General features: G+C 46.3%; 1 long non-coding RNA gene across 1 annotated transcript; it reads right to left on the bottom strand.

The window, feature by feature from the left end:
• Nucleotides 1–23,654, bottom strand: LOC119389177 (uncharacterized). Its single transcript, XR_005183049.2, has 3 exons — nucleotides 23,579–23,654; nucleotides 20,446–20,475; nucleotides 1–60 (listed from the first exon to the last, which is right to left on the bottom strand). It is a non-coding gene; the product is annotated as an uncharacterized LOC119389177 (long non-coding RNA).
• Between the last annotated feature and the right edge of the window lie 791 nt (nucleotides 23,655–24,445).

Below are 24,445 nucleotides of genomic sequence, written 5' to 3'. Positions count from 1 at the left end.
ATGCTGTGTAATCGTCCTCCTCTTCAAGATCCGGCGCGGAGGACGAAGTCATTTGTGGCACTGTAAGTGCAATTAAAAGCCAAAATTATTCGTCAGCGCCCATGGGGAATTTCAGAAAGCCAATATACAATGTGACTATTTCCTGGCTTCAAAATTTCAGAATACGCGCTGGTTTATTATGTTGCATAGTTTTGTCATATCAATAAGTCCTTTAGAAATTATTTTATTTTACTTATTTACGGAATCCCTGCGACGCCCTAATAACTGTACTACAAGTGGGATACACCACATTCACGTAGCTTAACCACAAGCCAACGATTGAATACGAATACAAAATGCAGAATATAATAATAATCGGACAGCACTACCCAGTTAGTACGAATATGCGAATCAAAAATATATACACAGTTATAGTACAAGTCTCACAGCTGACAACGGTGCAAGACACTGTTATGGGCAGCGTTTACCACACCTTCACGGAGTTTATTGGATTCCTTATTTCTAGAAAGACGAATATCGAAAACTCTAGTTGTCCTGCAATGCATTCTTGTATTTTTCGTGTGCTTAAAGCGTGAGATTGCAGTTTGTCAGCGACCGTAGACTGCATACCTAGCAATTCATCGTCTCATTCGCTTTCTCTCCTTTCGTGTTATTCGTTTTGAAAGTGCGGGTAATAAACCTTTGTTGCAATGACTAGCGCCCAGCGATGCGCTGATCAATGGGTCTAACCGATTACTAAGCCCATTATTTGCCAATCCAAAAGGAAACGCATGGTATAATGTTCGCATGCGAAAAGTTTCATTTGTTTAAAAGGACACTAAAGGCAAATATTAAGTCGACGTTGATTGTTGAAATAACGGTCCGGAAACCTCGTAGTGCTACTTTCGTGCCAAGTAAGTGCGTATTTTGAAATAAAATCATGTTTTAGTGGTCCGCATCGCGTTAGCGCACTTAAAATTACCCGCCTGAAAGCGGTGTTTCTCACGTCACTGCTGCGGTGCCCAACTGTCCCGCCTTTACTGTGCGGCGGCGTGCACTGGCGGCGTGCGCCATTCGGGCATCCGGCAACATCACATACATGCGGCATTTTGTCGAACTTTCTGTCAGAGCGACTTTCAGAGCGACAAAACACAGGCGGCACTACGCGATACGGAAACTACCACTGACACGCGACCGCGTTAGCGAAGCAGGGTGCCGGCGAAGCGCAGTTCGCTGAAAACGGAACCTTTGAACCACGCATGGCGTTCCCCATGGCAACGCCAAAGCGGTTCTTTTTTCCATGAATCAAACAGAAACGAACAAGCAGAATTTTATTACGTCTCTCGATGCAAGGAAGGTTCGTTTTTGTTGCAGCTAGTTTGATTACGAGTGATTAATTGTAGTCAAACTCTCTCACGTCATCAGAACCACTTCCAAAATGGGCCGCTCGTGGGGCTCATCATGAGACATAGGCGTGCGAAGGGGGGGGGGGCAAGGGGGCGAGAAGGCGGGGCGCAAAGTCAGCCCTATACATTGTAGGGGGGGCGAGAAGAGGGGCGCAAAGGCAGCCGCATACATTGACACAATAGGGAGGGGGGCGCTGCGACGAACCTTCGCCCCCCCTGAAGGGGAACCCTGCGCACGCTCATGTCATGAGATACATTTAGCTTAACTTCTCGGTAAGTAGGGCACTGCTGTTCATAATATTGCCGTTTTAGACATTGTCATACATTCAGCTTTTACTCTGACATAAATTGTTATTTGCCTTTAGTGTCCCTTTAAGGTCGAAAGGTACGGATTGAAGCTGACCATTGACCATAGCTATAAGCGGAACTTTCGGGGTATGAAGGATTTGGATAACGCCTAGTTCACTAGCAGTATGCCAGAAGAAGCTCTCCGTCTTGAAAGCCAATTCAGCTTCTTCCAACAGATCGCCGTAAAATGTACGGATGCGTCTTTGTCTGTTGAAAATTTTGTCCCTCACCAAAACGCTGCTCGGGAGCTAAACTTATCCATTTACTCAACAGAAATTTCGCCTCCTACGCCAGGCGCAAGAAGGCGGAGATCATGGATGCCGTCTCCAGGACACTTTCTTTGTGGACCCAATCTTTCTTTCAATGCCTGTATCGAGTCATGTGTACATTAGGGCTCAACAAACTGTTGCATGAGAAAACCGACTCTAGGGTGCACCTACACGAACTTTTTCCTATAATTGCTTTCGTCAGGAACAATACTACGATGAGTTTAAAGACGTATATCTAAAAGTTTGCACTTTAAAATAACTCTTAGTCTTTTTTTCCGTCAATTTCATAGTTCGCGAACACGAGAGAACATACTTAGGACATAAAAAATAATGTCAATGGCAACTACAGCCACATGTTCGCTCATTAAAGCGGTGGCGCGCGAACGCGAATTTAGCCGCGTTGGTGGCTTTGTAACTCCGATCTCACAAAAATAATGCAACGTGATTTTACAGATTAAGTTAGAGCACGCGCTTGGCATCAGTTACGGGGAGTATGAAGAAAATCGTAGTTGTCCTTTTTTAATTTAATTTCAAAACATTGCGTTTTTACAGAAATGCCTTCATATATGCATTTTCTGTTTGCGTTTGACGTCATCCTCGGCAATTGTACTGAGCACTATTGTTAACCTAATGTGTGGCAACATGCTGAGAATTTAAAAAAATTCTGACTGTTATATACGCCGAGCAAAGAAACCTGAAAATAATGCATTATTAATTTCAGGCTTCCTTGCTCGACATCTATAATAGTCAGAAGTATTGCATTATTCAGCAATGTCCTTGATTTGGAAATTTTTATAATACGGAGAAGCGAACTGCAAAGTAACAGCATTTTGCAAACGCACGTTACTCGTAGTATGTCAGGAAAAATTTTGAGACTCGCAGTTACAGCACTTCTTTTGTAGGATCTCGTCCAAATCCCAATTTCGCGTCATTCGCAAAAAGCGGTTACGGATCGATGGAGACTACCGAATTCTTTTGACAAAGGCAAAATCTCTTTTTTGCTAAACTAAGATTGCTTCCGTGACCCCGAAGCCTCGGACAGCAAATCATATTTTTTTCAGCGAAATTAAAGGCGGTGCGAGGACATGCACCGACGTTTTTATCTGAACTCATCCAAAACGTCTACATAGTGATGATGAGTTTAATGCCCCCGTGAGACCATGGATAATCATGAAACAAAGTGGGTTGTGAATGCGTCGAGGTGTGCGTACAGGAGGATGAAGCGGCAAAGAGTGAAATTGATTACTATATATGTACATGATAAAAAAAAATTGGACCATCTCCCCGAAGGGAACGCTGATGGGATGCGGAGCAGCAGCGTTGCGCACGGGTGGCGTCACCGGTTGAACGGCGCTAACGCGGGTGTGGCGGTGAGAGCTGGAAGATTCGTTTGAAGCGAAACTCGGTGTAGCGTTTACTGCTGTAAACGTTTGTTTGAAACGCGGACACGGGAGGCGAGCGGGCGTGGTGCCGGCAGCTGCGGCGCTCCGGCGGGTGAGGGAGAGAGTGACGTACGCGCGCACCTGCGAGAAAAGCGTGCGAGGGCTGCATGACGTCAACGCCGAGCTGCGGCGTGACCTACTTGGCACCGCTCCAACACCTGCGCCGAGGGAAGCGCGTTGCCTCGCATTTGTGCGGACGGACGGACAGCGTTACACAGGCTAGTCAAAGAGCTGCTACGCATCTAAAACATAAAAGAGCAATGGCGCGGCTGTCTTCCTTGACTGAATTGCGGGTCTTCTTTTATTCGGGTAATGCTTGAATGATAGGCGTAGTTGCCAGATATGAATCTTGCTGCCCTATTGTGAACGGCGTCCAACATACCGACTAGATATTCTTGTTAAGGTGATCATGTGGATGATACATTCTCTAGTTGAGGGCAAACATAAGATAGATATGCTAATGGCCGTGCATTGAATTGGGCGTTGCGCAAGTTTCTGCGGAGGTAGCCGAGAGATTGATGAGACGGTTTTTGATGAGACAGCTGCTATATGCGCAGTTCAGGATAAATCCAATGAAAGGTAACCTCCGACATATTTGTACGATGGGGCAGCCAGAACAATGGTGTTATTATTCGTACAGTGAAATGCTGAATTTCTACAACGAGACTGACTTGCACTAAGGGGCGTTAAATGGTCTGTCTACCGTCCTTCATCGCTTTTCTATTTTGTACCGCAATAAAAAGCGTACCTTCTGAAGTGTCCAACGTTGCAGCGAATTCTCTGGAAACTGAGTAGAAATTTTTAAAACTGAATTTTTCGATCTGCGTTCCGTCTTCTTCTATTGGCGGGAAACATGCGCACAACACTGGTTGGTGGACGCGATGAGGATTGTCGTGCCGGTAAAAATTAAAAGCGAAGGCGAATGTGATTTTTGTAGGATTACTTTATTTTCGCTGAACCCTATTGTAATGAATGTAACACTCGTTTCCAGCGCGTTAGCGGTTAAATGAAGCCTTATTATACGATTACAGGACACTTGTTTTTCTGTAATCGCAGTCTACGCGTTTATTTTAGCACTACTGCCGCAATCCAAGCCAAGTAGATTCATGAAAAAGAGACAATAAATGCGCGCCTCTACAGCTCAGCACATCTGAGATATCCTAACAACAATACAGCGGCATGCACAGTATGACCAGCGCGGAGATCCACATGGCATAGCGCATGAGTTGAAGCAGACGAAATTGATGACGGCGCCACAACCAGCGTCACTGGCCGCCTTTTTGGATGCGTGAGAAAAAAAAAGCAAAAAATTACTCTCTGACGCAATCGAAAGGTGCCTCAAGTGCATAAAATACAATTTCAAGATATACATGTTTGCTTTTAGGCAAAATGAGTCTACCTGCGAGGATGTCTTGTCCTACCAGTAGATTGAACCACGCCACCGTTCGGTGACGGTCATTCTTTCGCGATTTTCAACATCAAATTAAAATATAAGTCCTTTTCTGCTGGTCAAAAGCATGCTCGTTGCCGCCGATGTGACGAACAATCTTCTCATTTTCACCACAATCAGAAACATTTTTTCCAGCGGTAGACAGTCCCTTGAAGGGAAATCTGCTAAGTTACGCACAACCTGTAGGTTAGGTCAAAGTTGTTATGGAGATTGACTGATTCACTTAGAAGAACATCTTGGTACAAAAGAGAATTCGCTTTATTAATTCCTGTTTGATTACAACATGAGTTATGCGAAAGATTCGATCGAAGTTGCCGTCTTCTAGATTGCAACGTTTCTCGACCTAATGTGTCCTTTATTTCGGAGACACTGCAAAAGGGATTGTAATTGGTACTGAGGAATCGGACTGCCTGGCTCAGAGACTTCCTTATGATGCCCGAAAGATACCTCAGAGCAGGGTACCAAATTATACAAGCATAGGCTCACATGTTGTATATAAAGCGTCTCCAACACCCAATAAGGAGCACAGTGAAAATTTCTCTAATAAACATATTTAGCTAACTTTTAATACCATTAGATGTCTGTCCCTCTTACAATTCGATTATTCTCTTAAAGGGACTGGCAGACAATTATTATGGTACCTGTGTTCTTTAGTACAGCGGAGAGCTTATTGGTCTGATTGTCTAATTCTGGAATGGATAGGTTGAACGAGCAGGATAAAGTGCCTCAGACAGGCTGGCCATTTCTCGTGCGCTTTCTCCTGCTCGTTCTACCTATCCACACTTTTACAGCGAAAGCTGTTATGAGATCACAACAAGGGCCGTTTTTGGCGCCGTAGTTGTCTGCCGCCGCCGCCACCGCCGGTGTCCATAACCACTATCGCTCGAAAGAAGAAAAACAAAATAAGAATAAATTTCTAGGATGGAACGAGGCTCGAACCTAGGCCCTCTGCGTGGGATCCCAGTATTCTACCTAAGAGCTATGCCGGTGCTTGAAACTGCTGCGCTAAAAAAACCTATACAGGCTTCATGTCGGGAAGGAACCACATTAACATATGTAATGTAGCGTGGTGGAAAAGTAAAATAACAAACAAGCGTCACACAACGCGAATTCTGTAACCAGGCGTCACACAATGCGAACTGCGCAACGAGTGGGTTGTTGAATGCTTCTAACCCATTACAAAGAGTTCTGCCATAATTCTTCATTCTTCTCAGCCACAGCATCAACAAAGCGCACATGCTGCCTTACAGGTGTTTAGCAGGTACCACGGTGCTCCGCAGAATGACGAAAAATTGCATAGTGGCTGCTTCTCTACTTCACGAAAATTATGATTTATAGCGTAGTGGGGTCCTCGCAAGTTCACTTCTATTGGTTGTCAAGGAAGCTCATAAGGCTCCCATGAATCATTTCCTCATTGTCTCAATAAAGTTAATTTCCTCTCGCTATCTCTTTCTCACGTTAGCGTATGTTATAAAGCGTGGTGGGAGAGTGACATCACGACCGAGCGTTACACAATGCGAATTAAGCAACTAGTGGGTCATTTAAAGCCTCCAACACGTTACAAAAAGCGTAGTCAAAACTCTTCATCGTCATCAGCCGTCGCATCAAGGAACTGCTCATAATGCCTTACAGATGGTACTTGGCTTCTCTGCAGAATGGAGAGTAATGTTGTGGTGGGTGCTTCCCAAATTCACAAAAATTATAGACCTTATGCAAAATCTGCTGCCATCGAGCGGCCACCGTGCGCATTTACGCCATGTTGAAGGCTAAGCGCGCTCCGCATGTGTACACGTGGAGCACACGTATCAACGTGTGATGGCTAATAGGAACGGCAGGCCGACATATTTTCATGCACCGTGTTGCTCAGATTGAGGAAAATGGAATGCTGAAAAGCGGTTTGCAGGAAACTAAATTCCATGTTATTAGATTTGCTCGCGGCTGACAAGATACAGCAGATCGTTCCGTAGCTCTGGCTTTTGATAACGGCACGTTTGCCCTTATTAATAGATGCGCCATGTGACAGTATGGCCACTCGTCAGAGAACACTCTTTCATGTCAAGCCGGAACGAGACAGTTTTCGCGCCGTGTGCTTGCAGGAACCGACAAACCGACTTCGCGTACTTGCTTCAAAGCTGCATCGCGGCTACTCGTGCATGCCTGGACTGCTGTTGACAACATTACTTTTTTATTTCATTGCGATATCAATTACATGTTAGACAGGTACCTCGTTCTCGTCATCGATTCTCAGCGAACTGACCGATAGTGCTAGAGTGTCTTATTTGTAGCTTGTTTTCGATTGTGAAATTTAACAAGGTGGCGCTTTGCGTGATGTTTGCGCGCGTTCTTCACTGTGCGTATCTTTCAAGCATTTCATGTGCTATTACTCACAAGTTCAGATGCTCTTTTACCACGCTAATAAAGTCAATTCTCTCTCTCTCTCGCTCTACGTTTCTCCGGTTAACGTATGCTATAAAGCGTGGTGGGACAGTTAAACAACGACCGGGCGTCACACAATATGCATTACGTAACTAGTGGGTCGTTTAAAGCTTCCAACCCATTACAAAGGGCGCAACCATGATTATTCATCGTCATAAACCGCCGCATCAACAAACTGCGCATAATCGCTTACATATGGTACCTCGCTTCTCCGCAGAACAACGAATAATGTCGTGCTGGGTGCTTCCCAACTTCCCAAAAATTACGCTTTGTGGCGTAGTGGGTACGTTGCTAATGTACCTGTATTAGTAGCCACAGGAGAGTTTATAACGGGCTCTAGAAGTGCCGCTCTTCCAGCTTTCGCTGTGACTGTGCTGCGCTTTCCGCGCAGGCCTGGCGCAGGCCTGACGCTCATTCCCCTTTGGAAAATTCCTTTGGAAAACCCACCCCTGTGTGCTATGAAATGTCGACAGATGATTTAAGTGTGTGGAACTTCTCGTATGAAACTGAAAAAAAAAAGCTGTTCTGGGAAATGCGTTACATTCGACCGTGAGTGAGCCACCGTTGGTTACACGCTAAGGTGGTTTCGCAAGCGTTCAGTCGACGACGCAAAACTGTCTTGCTGCAAAGAGTTCATATTGAAAGGCGACGATGAGAATGCGAATATTCTTGGCGTAACATGTTATTTACGAACACATGTCGGCAGGATATTTATTAAAATACCAGCTAATCGGCACCTACTTCTTGGAGCAACTAACACTTTTCTTGTTCGCTTTTTACGTGCGTGAGATGGGGAACATTTACATTTTAATCGTGCAGTAATTATATACATAAAATACGTCGGTGATTACAGCAGCAAAATATTTTTATTTCATAACTGAAAATAGAGAGGACAAAGTTTATTTAAAACTAGATGCACACATCAGGTCGACGTAGGCTGCCTCTTATGAAATATGTTTCGAAATGGGTCAACAGCACTTTCTTACCGTCATCGCTGCGCCTAGTCATGTCGCGCGCTAAAACCTTTTCCCAACCATCCTACACTACACGCAGGATATTCAGATAGCTAACAACGCTTTATTCGCTGCACCAAACGCAGACAGACAAAATTTATAACCTAGCGTAAAGCTTAATTCTCAACGACGACAGGCCTACGTGTGACTTGGTAACAAACCTGTACGTCTTCTTGTTGTGAGGCAGTACTTTACGCATAATAACTGTCAACGTCGTAACTATAAAACGCCGGTAACGTGTACAGGCCCTCGCACGCTCGTCTGATGTTTTATGCCCCGATTGCCTACTATCAAAGCAGATGCAGGCAAGAAGGTATACCAGCGACAGCAGTGCGATTCAAACGCAAGCCAAAAACATGGCACCGGATCGGTAGGTTCGTCAAACTTTCGGTAGATTGCTGCAATTTCGCATAGGGCCTATTCATACGTTTGCAACACAACATGCAGTGAACTGCGCTTAATCTGTAAAGGTTTGGCGTATATTTTATTATTCTTCTATATAAAGATCAAAGCATGTGTGGCATACATGTTCTTAAAGCTCCTCAAAGCGAATTCAGACCTCATTGACAGACGGTTTGTGAGTGAATGGTTTAGGGTCTCGGCTTCAGTACTCCATTATTAGGTTCACAATAAAGCGGCCCTGGAGTAGTAAGTCTTTCTGAAGTATTTCGATGGTATATATTCGAATGTGATAAAGTTAGCTTAAAGCGCTTTGGTAATTAAAGATTTCGATAAACTTGTTTGCTTCGTGAATACCTTAATATGAAATTGTGCCATGCTGCGTGCATTTACTAAGGAATTTTAAGATATTTTATTTAGTCGCTTTTTTATTTTTTCCGAAACATATTTCGTTTACAATAACAGAGAGCTGAGCTAATTCATAATAAAAGACAGGGAGTGCAAATACGGACACAAGAAAGAAGTCAAGAAAATTCGGCAGATCTCACGCACCTTGGGAATCGATGTTATGCGAAGCATGCGCGGGATGGTGACTGTGGCGTAATTTCTCACATTGAGCTAAACGTTACGGAATGACACTAGATAAATGTGGAAGTGGTGTACGAACACTCATATGTTGTAGAGTCGCATATGTATTATATAACCAGTTGTTTACAGTTGTGTAACGATGCCAACATTAACATGGGTGTTACCAACACCAGACGCGGTAAGCTGATATGTAGTGCTTATATTCTTCAATACTGGATAGCGCGAACCCGAACAAGGCAAAGAAGGAACACAGATGCACAGGACAGGCGTTACTCACAACTAAGCTTCATTAAGGAAAGTTTCCCTAGATATATACAAGGCCGAGTGGACACGCAGGCGCACGGCGCGTACGTTACAGCCACAGTTACAGTTGTTATGCTTATACCGTTCCGTTATGAGGGTGAACGCACGCATGTTTCACGAACCCGTGTGTATGTGTAGAAGAAGTTCTTGAAAGTTCTTGAACGAGGTCGTCATCACCGTGATCAGTGAGCACCAGCAGCTGTACCAGACTTGTTAATCGGATCCGTTCGTGATCGCGGCGATGAGGAGTCTAAGTGCAGTGAAGTGCGAGGCATAGGGCAGCTGGTGGAAATCCTGGATGCCTCTTACGATGAAATCACCTACGATGTCTCCTGTCGTGGACGTGGCAGCGACGTCTTTTGGTGCCCTGTCCACATTGAAGCCGTCTTTCACGTAGTATTAGGACCAAGCGTCGTTGGGTCTTAGGAAATCAATGTTGAAGCCACCAGTAATGATGAGAGGCCTCGTCCTCTCAGCAGGTTTATTGTAGGAAGCATTGACCCCGGTTTTCGCGTAATCCACGTGGTCCACGTTGCGGGCAACGTGGACTGGTGGATGGTAGTTGAGCGTCTTCCAGGGGTGTTCTGTCTTCAGCTTCCTCACTTTCCTTGCGTCCGCCGATGTGGTGTAGCGGTTAAGGTGCTCGGCTGCTGACTCGAAGGTCGCAGGTTCAATCCTCGCCGCGGCCGTTGTATTTCAATGGAGCCAAAATGCTTAATGTCCATGTACGGTGCGGTCTCGGTACATGTTAAAGAATACCCGAAGGTTAAAATTTCCGGAGCCCTTCGCTACGGCGTCGCTCATATTCTTATCGTGGTTTTGGGAAATAAAAGGCCAACAATAATATTATTATCACTTTTCTTGCGTGTCAATGTGTGCGTCCGCGGTAACTGTGTTAGTTGAGACTCTGTGTCACCTGTGGCACACACCCGCGTAACATTGACTCTGGTGTACGGGTATGTGCCACACGTGACTGAGAGAAAGGGTTTCATAACGTACGCGACAGGTATTTTGCGTTATTCATGTCATGACCAGTGAATCATGTTCGTCATACACTGATCCCCTGCTATGCCAATTTTGGTATATATTACAAGTTATGGAGACGACCAGGAGAACGCCTAGACGTAGGCGGCTAGATAGATAGATAAAAAATTCGGCAGATCCTACGTACCGTGGGAATCGATGTTATGCGAAGCATGCGCGGGATGGTGACTGTGGCGTAATTTTTTACATTGAGCGAAACGTTACGGTAGGACGCTAGAGAAATGTGGAAGTGGTATACACACACTCATATGGTGAAGAGTCGCACATGTATTATACAACCAGGGGATTACAGTTGCGTAACGATGGCAACAGCAACACGGTTGTTACCAACACCAGACGCGGTAAGCTGATATGTAGTTCAGAAGAGCTTCCTAGTACCGTAGTGCTTATATTCATCAATACTGGATAGCGCGAATCCGAGCAGGACATAGAAGGAACACAGATGCACAGGACAGGCGTTACTGGCAACTATGCTTCATTCAGGAAAGTTTCCCTGGATATACACACAGCCGAGTGGCACACGCAGGCGCACTGCACGTACGTTACAGTCACACTTGCGTTACAGCTGTTATGCTTCTACCTGTCTGTTATGACGGAGAACGCACGCACGTTTCACGAACCAGTGTGTGTGCGTAGAAGGGGTGCTTGACAGTTCTTAAACAAGGTCATCATCACCGCGATCAGTGAGATTCAGCAGCTGGACCGGACTTGTTAATCGGATCCGTTCGTGATCGCGGCGACGAAGGGTCTAAGTGTAGTGAATTGCGAGGTATAGCACAGCTGGTGGAAATCCTGGATGCCTCTTACGATGAAATGATCTATGATGCCTCCTGTCCTGGACGTGGCAGCGAGGTTTCTTGATGCCCTGTCCATATTCAAGCCTTCTTTCACACAGTATAAAGACAAGATGTTGTTGGGTCTTGATAAATCAATATTGAAGTAACCGGTAATCTTGAGAGGCCTAGTTCTCTCGGCAGATTTATTGTAGAAAGCATTGACCCCGGTTTTTGCGTATACGGCGTGGTCCACGTTGCGGACCACGTGAACGAGTGCATGGTAGATGAGCATCTTCCAGGGGTCTTGTGTCTTCAGCTTCGTCACTATCCTTGCGTCCGCCGCGGTGGTGTAATGGTTACGTTGTTCGGCTGCTGTCCCGAAGGTCGCGAGTTCGATGCCGGTCGCGGCGGTCGCATTTCGATGGAGGCAAAATGCTGGATGGCCGTGTACTGGGCGATCTCGGCGCATGTTAAATACCAGATGGTCAAAATTTTCGAAAGCCCTTGCTACAGCGTTTCTCATAATCATATCGAGGTTTTGGGACAGAAAACCCCAACAATTCTTATTATTATCACTTTCCTTGCGTGTCAATGTGTGTGTTCGCGGTTACTGTGTTGGTTGAGACTTTGTATCACCTGTGGCACATACCCGCATAACATGAACTCTGGTGTGCGGGTATGTGCCACACATGACTGAGAGAAAGGGTTTCATGACGTACGCGACAGGTATTTTGCTTTAATCATGTCATCACCAGTGAATCGTGTTCGCCATACACTGATCCCCTGCTGTGCCAATTTCGGTATATTACATGTTATGGAGACGACCAGGAGAGCGCCCAGACGTAGGCGGCTAGATAGATAGATAGACAGATAGATAGATAGATAGATAGATAGATAGATAGATAGATAGATAGATAGATAGATAGATAGATAGATAGATAGATAGATAGATAGATAGATAGATAGATAGATAGATAGATAGATAGATAGATAGATAGATAGATAGATAGATAGATACGTAGATAGAAACGCCCAAAGTGCCTGAGGTTCGCTAAGAAATGCTTCGCATTTAAAAACAGCCAAAGTGTCTGAGGTTCGCTAAGAAATGCTTCGCATTTAATACCACAAACGCCGACTAACAAATGAGCAGGCGTACAGTGGCGGAAAAAAAAGAAGGCACAAAAACCTATCTGCGCATGCCCTGGAAATAGGCGAGCCTATCAATCCGACACGCGTGGAGGTCAACGTGAAAGATAACTGTTAAGACATTTCATTTCTTCTTTATGCAAGTTAATCGACGGTTTACTCACGCATGCGCTACCACTATTATTGATATGCCATGTCTCAATCATAAGACGCGCTTCTTCATTCCTGCGCCGGTACAAAATTGCGCATTCATCGAATCTTGGTGCGCACCAATATTCTCCACGATGTAAACGTAGATTAGAAGGTATGCCTCCGGTTAGAGATCTCGTACGTTCCAATAGTCTCTCGTTAACACATCAACCCATACGTCCTATGTAGAAGCGGCCGCAGCTAAGAGGAACCTTATACACCACATCTGTGCGGTAATCAGTAAACTTATTGGTGTGTTTTGCGAAACAAACCTGAGTCCTCTTCTTCTCTATTACCTGCTCATTCTTCATCTGCACAGAGGTATGAATCTTACGTAACTTATTGGAAATCGTAAAAATAACATAAACGCCGTATCTTCTTCCCACTTTCCTTAGCCTGTGAGATAAGCAATGAATGTAAGGAATACCTACGACAGGTTTCTTCCTATCGCTTTCTGCCACCATGCTCGGACTTAAGAAAGCGGACTTCTCTAAACGTCCAGCGACACTTGCCACTGCAATGCGAGGATAACCAACTTCTGAAAGAAGAGTAACAGGTGCTTTAAAGTTGTCATTCAGTTTGTGCTCACACGACTTGGTGAAGGAACGCTTAAGGCATGACAGAGCTATATACCGTTTTTTACAACGTTTTAACAGCGGCTTTGAAGGTCAACGAGAATACTGCCAGCATACGTGGTTCTTCTGAAACGTGAAGGAAATGCCTAGAAACTGTATTCGATTATTCCGTGGCAATTCCTTGGCAAAGTTCAGCCCCGCTCTCTTTAATTCCAATTTTTCGCTCGCTGATGCAACTACGGATTCCAAGTCTTCACCACTACAAAAAATCAAGTAATCGCCCACATGACCTAAAACCTTAACAAGAGAAATAACGTGAGCTTGCGCTTGTTGGTAATCTATCTTAACACCTATAGCGCACAGAAGGGACAGGAACACAAAGATATAACGTGGACGCAGCGCTTAACAAGATAATTACCTAAGGCGTCTTCTAAACGCTTGTCAATCTTGCTAAGGTATAAATCACTAAGAATCGGAGCAACATTTGATCCAATACAAATGTCAGATTTCTGCACAAAATGGGTGTACCTATGGGTGTATCTGGCAACTGCAGCGCGACAAGCCGACCATCAGCTGTTGTCAGGCCCAGGCACAGATGAGCTCGTGTTAAAATTGTACTTTTGACGTAGCTCGCGGAAAGTGGCTCGCCGAACGATTCGAGTGTGGTGGTGCCTTGAGCAAAGCGATCATACGCAGCAATACGCATAAATGCAAAGCTAAATGACAACACATTTTTCACCCAGCAGGTTCAATTCATGCAAAGGTGAGCGTATCTAGCTCTTGCTTGGCCGCTAGTCGGCACAACTAGCAAAATCAAGCTGCGTGCACAAACACTTACGAAGCGCCCAATGGCGTCTGTCAGCGCATACGTTGTTAGTTCCATATGAGTCATCCATTTGTGACTGTGATATTTGTGACACTTTCGTGAAATATTTGCACAATTCAAAAAGGTTAAGGTATGAAAAAAACTTGGAGGACGCTTGAGTTTCGCCTTCAAGAGTAGAACGCGATCGCGTAATCGGGGCATGTGCGCATCGCCTCCTCATTTGCTAGCCTCGCTTCGGTTGTCGGTGCATGCCCTGACAGTGGTGCAAGGAAATGAACGGGTGTGCGCATACCATTGGCCGTTTCAAAGTATCGCAGGATGTCTACTGTTAGTTTAAGACACATGCTTGCCACGCAGAAGGCCTGGGTTTGATTCTCAGTCAAACCGAAGGTCATTTTTGTTTACTTGCATGACGCCGGAATTTTTGCGAAGCGAGCTCTTTAGCGCGATCGCGTTCAAATGTGTGCAATAGCCCCCTTTCTAAAATACGCCAGGGCTTTTCGTCAGTTTCTACTTTGCAAAGAGTTCTTGCATAGCAACCGCTATGTTTATAAGAAAGAAGTGTGTCTCTATGTGCGCCCTTGTAGCGTGTACGTGCGTGTTTCCAGCCAGCCGCAACTAACTGCTTCTGAAATAACTGCGAATAAATGCAATCGTGCATTTCTTTGCAAAGACAGTGCAACTGACTTCGGCGCCGTAAGAGCGACCCGTAGACCAGATAGACAAAATATTTGGAGCAGATGTTGGAACTCCGAGCCCTGGATCTGTTGGCGTCCGCTTCGGCTTCGAGGAAAAATGCTCATCGGATCTACGAGCTACTGACCGAAAGTTAGGCCAACGTCCTGGCAGCATCACCGGCGAAGACGGGAACGGCGTCCCTCCAGAGAAACGGCGTGGACGCGCGACACCGGAAGTCTCGAGCGGTCAGTGCCGACCGCCTTCGTGTATACTCCGTTTCAAACATGAGGTGCGACACTGTAGGCAAGTGAGACGGAGAAAATGCGTTTCCGCGAATAAATAGTTCAACTCCTTACCACCCAGAATGAGAGTACTTTTTATAGCGCAGCTCTGACACGCCCGTTCGTCCATTGAGCGGTGTCGCCGTCGCCGTCGGTGGTCTAACTGATATACATGAAAAAGTAACCCAGATACATGAAAAAAAAAATAAAATGAGAAAAAATAGTACGTGACCCAGTAGACTTGAAGCCGGTCCCTCTGCGTGGAGCTCGATTACTCTACTATAGAGCCATAGTAGACTATGGCTCTATACTATTCCAGTCTCGGACGCAAAGTTTCTTGTGCTGGACAACTTCAGCACCATGTACCGCGGCCACTTCAATGTACACCGCCGGATCAGTATGCACACAAACGGATACCTGCGCAGCGGCTTTCTGCATACCCTACCTTGGAGTGTCATGGTTGGGCCGCCTGGATCGCGTGGTTTCGTCCACAGCGGCAGAAAGCGCTGCAATCACTGTGCCGTTGCGCAAATTGCGGTCCTCTTGTGCACGAGATTTAGTGCTGACGGTCTCAAAGTCAGTGCTACAAAGACTGCATCGTCGCCTACCTCAAAAAAAAGTTCACCAGGCAATCTCTGGCGCTCATTAAACATCTAATTGGCAAGAGCTTTAATATAAAGTTTCAGTGGATCCCATCCCACGTTGGCATTGAAGGCAATGACAAGGCTGATGCCCTTGCATGCGAAGCGCGGACAACTGTTCCAAAAGTAAGAACTCCTATGACTTACCAGAACAACAAAGATGCGATACGCAATCATTTCAAGGCAATCTACAAGTTTCCACACCAAGCATGTGTAATCCATGGACTTTTTCGTGAACAGGCGACGCTGTTGTACCGCATTAGTACTGACTCCGCATGCACCCCCGGAGAGGAGAGGAGAAGAAAGAGGAAGGAAAGGCAGGAAGATTAACCAGACGCGCGTCCGGTTTGCTATCCTACGCTGGGGGATGGGGATTAAGGGAGAGAAAGAAGGGAGATAGAAAGAAGGGAGCATACAAAAAAGAAACAATGCACGCGAGCTTAAAGAACACGGCTACGTTCCATGGTACTGGACTCAGGACCTCAGGCATTTACGTTCCGCTTTAGAGAGTCGTGTCATGGTGCCTACTGAAGGCTTGCAAGTACTGGACACAGAACATCCAGTACTTGTTGTACGGACTGAGCGTAGGGGGATTTCAGCTTGCCGACGAACACGCGAAGTGTGTCCAACAATGACTGAAGCACGATGATGGTTGGTTTGTCTTCTTCAGGCAACTGGTCAGTCGGAGATTCAGTGCGCACTGTTGCCGATGTGCACTGTGAATCTGCATGTCGCTGCGACTTCGGCAACGTAGGCCAAGCTGCATCAGTTGTGTCCATGCCTTCCTTGTTGTTCTGCTTTGCACCGGCGTCGACGATCTCTGTGACTGTGGCTTCGGCAATGGAGGCCAAGTGGAATCTCGAGAAACTGCGCGTTTTTCTGCTGTTCGTTTCATGGGTCCGCATGACAAGGGAGTTGGTGAAGCAGGGCGTTCTAGGGGCGTTGCAGATGCACAAGCATTGGTTTTTTTGGATGCACGTCGGCGCCGATTTCGCCGCTTTCTGACTGTTTCGGCAGCCTCGCGATGCGATGTATGGTTCCTTGCCATTTGTTTCAATACAGCAATTTCTCTTTTCATTTTTGGGCACTGTTTTGAGGAAGCTTCGTGAGGTCCATTACAATTCGAACACTTGAGAACGTTGACTATACAAGTGTCCGCAGAATGGGTTTCAGCGCAGCGAGAACATACTCGCTCATTTTCGCATACGCCTCTCACGTGACCTAGCTTCATGCAGTTGTGACATTGTAGTGGCTTCGGCACAAACGGTCTCACAGGGTGTCGGAAGTGACCCACCTTTACGTACGAAGGTAGAGAGCTGCCTTGAAAATCTATTTTCACGCAGCGTGAGGTACCCAAACGGGTAACCTTAGCGATAACGCTAGCTTCATTAGCTGGCTTGACAAGGGCAGACAAGTCGGAGCTGGGTATGGTAGCGTCAACGTCGTAGATGACGCCGGCGACGACGTTGGAGCCCACAGGGATGTAGGAGCGGACGTTTATTCCATCCAGCTCTGTGACGTTGCGTAGTACGTTCAGAGCGGCAGCATGCGAAACATCAATCGCCATGACATTCTTACGCGGGTTCACTCTGATGTCGATGATTTCATCTGGCACCAGTCCCTCGAGCAGCGCCGAAACAGATTGCCTGTTGAGGCGCTTCATGTTGCCGTTGGGGACAGCAGGAACGAAGATGATGGTGTTGGTCTCGGGCCTTCGCGGCGCTTCTTCATTTGGTACGTTCGGGGACGAAGAGGGTCTGGTGTTGCGCCTCTTCGCCTTTCGGCTTGATACAAGTTCGAAGTCGTCATCAGATGACCCCTCACCTGTCAGTGAGTGGACATCCTCGCTGTCGTAGTCGCAGTAAGGGCCCGTCCGCTTCCTGGACGCGGCCGCCGCTGACGCCGCAGGACTTGGCAGGTATCCGAACTGGTCCGCGTTCATCGCCGATGGGCACAGTATAGTAGCCTTCACGGGGTGCACATATTATTGCGCAAAAAAGGCAAGAGCTACTCGAACACCCCGGCTTGGTCATTCAAGACTGAACGTTACGCTTCCCCGTTTTGTGCCTTCTGCGGTGACATCGGGGACATTGAACATTTTATTAACACGAAAGTGTTTTATGCCGGGGTCCACCAAGACTTCAGTGACGTATTTACGTCACGGAAACGACGTAGAAAAAATGTACACGATCAGATGGAAAAGAAATAAAGTACCGTCAACGGGCATCGAACCCACGACAGCACGGTCAGCAACAACAAATGCCGGGTACGCTATTCACTGCGCCACGGTCACAGACTATAGAGGCTTTACAAACGCGTCTGTTATATCTACCACACTCTCGGTCGGCGGCGTGGTGTTGCCCTCTGGGAGCAGTAAATTAGATTCGTCATTATTGAGGCCTCCGCGATTAGCAACTGCAACGCGTTACACGTCCCTCCCATTCGGTGCGTTTTCAATTGAAGTTCGATTTTGTCAATGCCTTAACACACCGCGAGGTGGCGACCTTAGCTAAGCTTCGTAAAAGCGTCGGCCTCGCTCATAGCTCTGCGACGCGCGCCGGCCTCACGTGACTGTTACACCGCATTCCCCGCTCACGCGCTCGCCCCTAGAAAAATCGTGGCCGGGCTACCGGGGCGGCACGACGCGCTTTGCGTTTTCCTCTTGTCCGGCCGTGGTATTCAATCAAACATGCCGCGGGATGGCGACCAAGTTCTGCGCCCAATATGCGACGCTCTTCTGGCTATCACACCTAGTTCCCTGATTACGCTTTCACCGCTAACTACTACAGCTACCACCAGGGTTTGTTTAATCATTTAGCAGGGACGTTAGTCGTCGGGATGGAAATGTACCACCAATCATCAATGTGGGCAGATCCACGTTAAACGGTGCTATAGCTGCCACACATCAACATACATTGTGCAAACTATCTTATATCAATGTACAGTAAACATTCAGTTACTTCTGTAAGGGCACGCTTTACTTTCGTGTTATTCCGATTCCTATGACGAAGGGATCGACCATGTTTTTTTGGCTTTGCCCGCAGTTTGATGTGGAAAGAACATGGATGAAGAAGCAGACTTCTCTTTCGCGCGAGCTGCGCTTGTAGCGGTCGCCTCTGGAACTAAGGTTACGCTTACGGCGCGCAACTTTGCCCCAGCTTAAGAACCTGGCGAGCCAGCTTCTAAAACATTGATGTGGAATGATATCTCTGGTTGTATAACTTTAGTTTTAGTTAATAACTTGGTGTTTCGACGTTTAAAGTTTGTAGTATTTGATTCAAAGCAGCTCGCGACGCGAAAAGCGCAGGCTCGTGCTAGGCTCGCACGAGCATTCACAACCTCGAAAGCCGACAAAAACAGACGCGCAGAGTTATGCATTTTGCTCACCGAACTTCTTGCATAGCTCCAACAGCGTTGCACCTGATGTGTGAAACGGAGTATAGCCAGGTTTGCCGAGGTATCACGACAAGTTGGCCGCCATCCGCCGCCTACTGTTCAGCAAGATATACTTGTTACAGTGGCTTGGCGTCATCACTGCCCTTGCTGCTATGCCCTGACCCCGCCGACTACATCAATAGACTAAGTTTCATCCCGCACAATTCGTGCCCCTGCAACGTACCACTTCGAATATTCTCGCTGAGCTGGCGTTGTCCGAAGGAACGTGTCGTCACTGTCGAGCATGGCAGCCACTGCAACGCGTTTATAGTGGTCCATACCGCTTCGTTCATCGCGCGGACAAGCATTTTACATATTAAAATCCACAGCATACATATACGGTTCAGCGCTTCCACGACCGCAATAACATTGTCGCGGTAGCCTTGTTGGTGGCACACAGCACCTTTCAACCACCCTTAGCAACACGTCTCTGGTAACACCGCGTCGTCGAAATTTCCGGAGCCCTCTAGTACAGCGTCCCTCATAATCATATCGTGGATTTGGGACGTTAAACCCCGTATATTATTATTAACACATTTCCGGCACAATTCACAACGAACGAGCTGGCTGCCGCGTTACCGAAACATCACGCCCTGACAGTCAGTCGGAGACAGTGTCGACTGATGTGGCGGCCTAAACATGGCGGCTTGAAGTACTTCGCGTGCAGGGGGCACCCTTTTACGAAAAGTTTCTATTGCTGCTTAGTTATCGAAGAATGCTATCTATAAGGTCACGCGTTTTTATTTCTTACTTATTAATAGCGCTATGAACGAATTTGTAGTGTTCGTTTCTGTTCTAACCATTCTTATGAATACTGGCACCATGAATATCTCTAATACTGTAAATTTTACTCAATCGCCTGAATTGACTTATGCGATTCACTGTCTTCAAAATAGGAGATGAAAGTGACATGAAAACCGCGAAAACACGAACTTGACTGTATATACGAGAGGTTCACAGCGATTTCCAGGACATAACCATCGCGTATATATACGCGGTGTGCTTTGCGTGGATAATGTCATGGACACTGCTGAGCACCGTAGAAATTGCGTTGTGTAACTGTGTTCAATTTTTTGTCACTCTGTGTGAGAAAATTGTAGTATCTAACGCTTATTGATACTTTGTCGCGCGCAGACAATGTTGATTGATAGGCTATAAGCAGAGAATCTTTCCTATCAAAACTCAATGCGCAAACTTAAAAATAAAACATATTTAGCTTACCTTCGCATTTAGTGCTGAGCCATTGTCGAGCTGGAAGGTACAAAATTTAAATGTGTTCAGTGGCGTACCATAATTTGCGCGCTATGAAGCAAATTTGACCCATAGTATTCAATGTAAAGATCGCCAGGCCTATGAGAACACGTAGCACAGTCACAGCAAAAGCTAGTGGAGCTGCCCAAGATCCCGTTCTAAGGTATCCTAGGGCGCCTGGTGCAATAATGTTGCAGAGCAGCCACTATGCCATAATTCATGGCGTAGATGCAAATTTATGGCTTCTGGCGAGAAACCGGTCAAGCAGGTACTCCAAACAAAATGCCAGGGACTATCGTCATAAAAACTTCGGTGCAAGAGCGAAGCAATGAACGCGATAGCAACGAATGGGAATGGTATGCGAACTCAGGCTATCAGGAAATTCCTTGAACATCCGATGTGGCGTAAGTGGAGAATACGCTGGCGTTGGGGAACGCAGCCGCTAGAGCGAGCGAAGCGACATCTGCGCTGTATGTCGCTTCAACGCAAATAATTGATTAAAACACAGTACGCACAAAGGTATGAGCCGTCTGCTCATCCCTGTCATAATAGGGCGCGCGCCAACGCACCTGGCATAAATTTAGTACAGACTCTAGAGGAAAATCACTCCATACGGGCCATGGGTTAGAATAACCGAAAGAAAGGGCGCCGCCTTAGCCGGTACTTTATATTCAGTTTATCACAGCTATTGAAAGTCAAGTCACGTAAATCAGATTTGTCAACAGAAAGCGCAGACGCGCCGCAGTGCGACACACATGGACTCACAAGATGCACAACCACCCGCGTTTCTGAACTACAGTGGATATAGTGGCTCCATCTAGCAAAAGCGCCTACAGACACCCCTTCTTGCGCCTCGTATCATGCGCACTTTATCTTACTAGCCTCGAATTTTTACTAAACATTTTCTATATAAACATCAAATGCTGTCCATGCATTTGTAATGCGTGAAGATTCCTGTGTATGCTTTATATTCTCAGCATTACTGGCGTTGCATAGAGTCACTTTAGCCTATCTGTAGGTAATTGCAGAGGGAACGATGACAATGGTAGTATAGTGACATTGTTGTTGTTGTCGGGGCTCTTTCGGCCCAGCTTATTCTCTAGAGTCCGTACTAAGTCGATGGTGCCAGGCCGATCAAAGCATGATGTTTCTGCCGGAGCGACACAGGCCCCCCTCTGAAATCTCCCCCCCCCCGCCCCTTGCCACGGGCCTCTAGCGCGATGAAAGACGGACGTGGCTATTTATCAATTTGATCTTTACACGGAACATCACGGCGACGGACAAAATGCACATTGAGTGTCCATGAACTCCTATTACAGCAAACGGCTCGTTTTATTGCGATAGCAATTATGTGGAAACTTTCGGCGGGCTTTTGCCGTCACCATCATGCTCCCCAAAAAGTTCAAATCGATAACATCGTCCCGCGCATTGTACGTTCTACGCGTGAGTAAAAACGCTCGAACGCTAGCGACAAACGTGGCTCAAGCTGAGATGAAGCGAGTTGGCTGTCTGCGACGCATCGAGAGCCCATGCGGTAACTTGACCCGCGCGCGATGCCTGCCGTCGATGGCTCCTCGAGCCGAGAAAACGCCCCGCCTGTCTCTCGTCGGGCGAAGGAGCATAAAGGAGCGCCAGTGGGAGAGGGGCTGCGTCGATCGGGCAGCACCTGCGAATTTTTGTCAAAAGGGCGCGATCGCGTGCGCTGTCTCGACAGACATCAGTGGACGGCTCGTATGCCGTTGTACGTGCTGATCTCTCACCGCTTATTTTGCGCAGATACGACGGGCAGCATGACAACCGCTTCGCTCCCTGGGAGCGGCCGTGTTCTCTCACACCAGCGTTTTATAGAGCTACGCGAGATCGGATCCAAAAGATTTAGCTGCAAGCCTGACCAACACTCAAGTTGACGCACTTAATATCGGGCTATATGTATCAAACGTTTTCGATGTTTGTTGTTGCACTCCTTTACCTGGTGCATATATTGTAATAATTTACGGCGTATAATACAGAACAGATATGCAAGCTTCGAATTTTATATCTGGTTCGTCAAAATTATTACAAAAGCAGGCTTTAAGCGGCATTCTGGGAAATGGGCAAGACATTACACGGCTCTCATATAGAGGTTTCCACAGAATGCATTCTACAGTGATAAAGTTCCTATAATATACGTTTTACAACACAACTCTGCATTGCTCAAATGAAGATTAGGTCGAATTATCTCTCAAATCTCCCGATATCAAATTTTGTCTGCATTTGTCTCCATCGTAATGCTACTAACAAGCCAAAAAATTTCTAGTCGAAGGCGGAAATCTCATATGGTGCGAGAGACAGTGCCATGTGCTGTCGTATATTGGAAACGATAATGCGATAGTGCTGTTCGGTTCGCAAGCCGAGTTTTTGTCGCATATTCGGCAGCTTCGTTCATACAGCACAACGGCCGTTACGTAGTGCTGGCGTGCTGAACCAGCAGAAAGAAAAAAAAAACTCTAAGGCAGGACAAAGCACTGTATGAACCAGACAGTGAGTAGTCGTGAATAATTCAGTATAAAGCAACTAGCCTGCAATGAAATTTGGCCCTTACAATTTCGCGCAGGTCCTTTGAGCACAGTCATTGTATTTCAGCGCAGCGTAGAGTTCAACGGCGATGCAATTGTTCTATGCGCATTTCGCTTGCAAATTCAATAGTCATTCTCACCGCTTCTGCTGGGCGGCGACCTCATCCGCGAAGAACGCTGCCGCGGTTTTCCAACTATGCTCGCCCACCTCTCTACCTTACTGCATTCATTACTCATCAACAACAGTGACAACAAGTTACCTTTATACTTATATTACCCATTTCCTATATCATAATAATACACATTTAAACTCCGCGGGTAGCTACCATGTGGAGGCGACGACAGGCGATGCAAAGGTAACTCACGTAGGGACAAAGCTTTTCTCTGAGAACGCCACCTACGAATATGTGAGTAAAAAAAGGATTCTTTATATATAGATATCGTGTGTGCACATCGCGCTCCCATAAATTAAACGATAGCCTGCGAGCTTTGCAACGCACAACGGATCATCTATCTGTGTAGTAATATCTATGTGAAAAAAAACTTACCATACAGGACGGCCGCAAAAACGAACCAATATTTAAAAGCCATTGGATATACCTGCCCAGTTGCCACTCAACTGATCAGTATAGTATAGGCGAAGAGGTTATGGCGGTATATTTATACGAAGCGCCAGATGCAACGCAGAAATGCTAAGGAATCGCCCTTTAAATGGACAACGGGACCACCATCGAGAAAAGACGTAGGCGTATCTTAAACGTATATAGGCAAAGGGTAATGTCATTATAATCTTCAGTCACACACGACGTTCTTTGTGACGAATAGTATCACCCGCTGAGCAACGACGCAAATAATGACTCGTGTACGTCAATACTAGAACATAACAAATAGATGGCCAGGATTAAAATGGCTGTCCATATCATCGCTGTGGCACTGGCTACATGCTTGTCCTGATAAAAACGAAAAATAGTGTTTGTTTTTCAATGAGTGTACTTTAGTGATTCGTGCCCTCTTGAACTCACTTATTGCAGCACTAGAATCTGTCGTGTTGGGAAGCGTTATCAAAACCAAAAAAAAAAAATTGACAGACTTGCGCAAGAGGTGGAGCACAGTCACAGCGAAAACTAGAGGAACGGCAGTGGCCTTACTGGAACCCATTGTAAACTCTCTTGGGGCGTATCATAGAGTTTCCCGAGATTAACTAGAGGAGACTCTTGCGCTGCGATCGTCCAGCCACCATGGGAATGATGGGTAGTACACGGATTTGCTTAGCCTTTGTACTTGCGGGCACCGAACGCAGCTATGGCTGTGTTTATTGCTGTGTTTTGTTTTCTTTCGGATAAAAGAATGGATCGTTGTCAACTTCGTAACCAGATTTAAATTTGTGAGCCTAAAAAGGTTAAAGTGGTGAAGTG

Source organism: Rhipicephalus sanguineus, chromosome 4 (assembly GCF_013339695.2).
Source record: "Rhipicephalus sanguineus isolate Rsan-2018 chromosome 4, BIME_Rsan_1.4, whole genome shotgun sequence".
NCBI classification, from domain to species: domain Eukaryota; kingdom Metazoa; phylum Arthropoda; class Arachnida; order Ixodida; family Ixodidae; genus Rhipicephalus; species Rhipicephalus sanguineus.
Note: the sequence above shows the minus strand (reverse complement) of the source record. Positions and strands in the feature narration are given on the sequence as shown.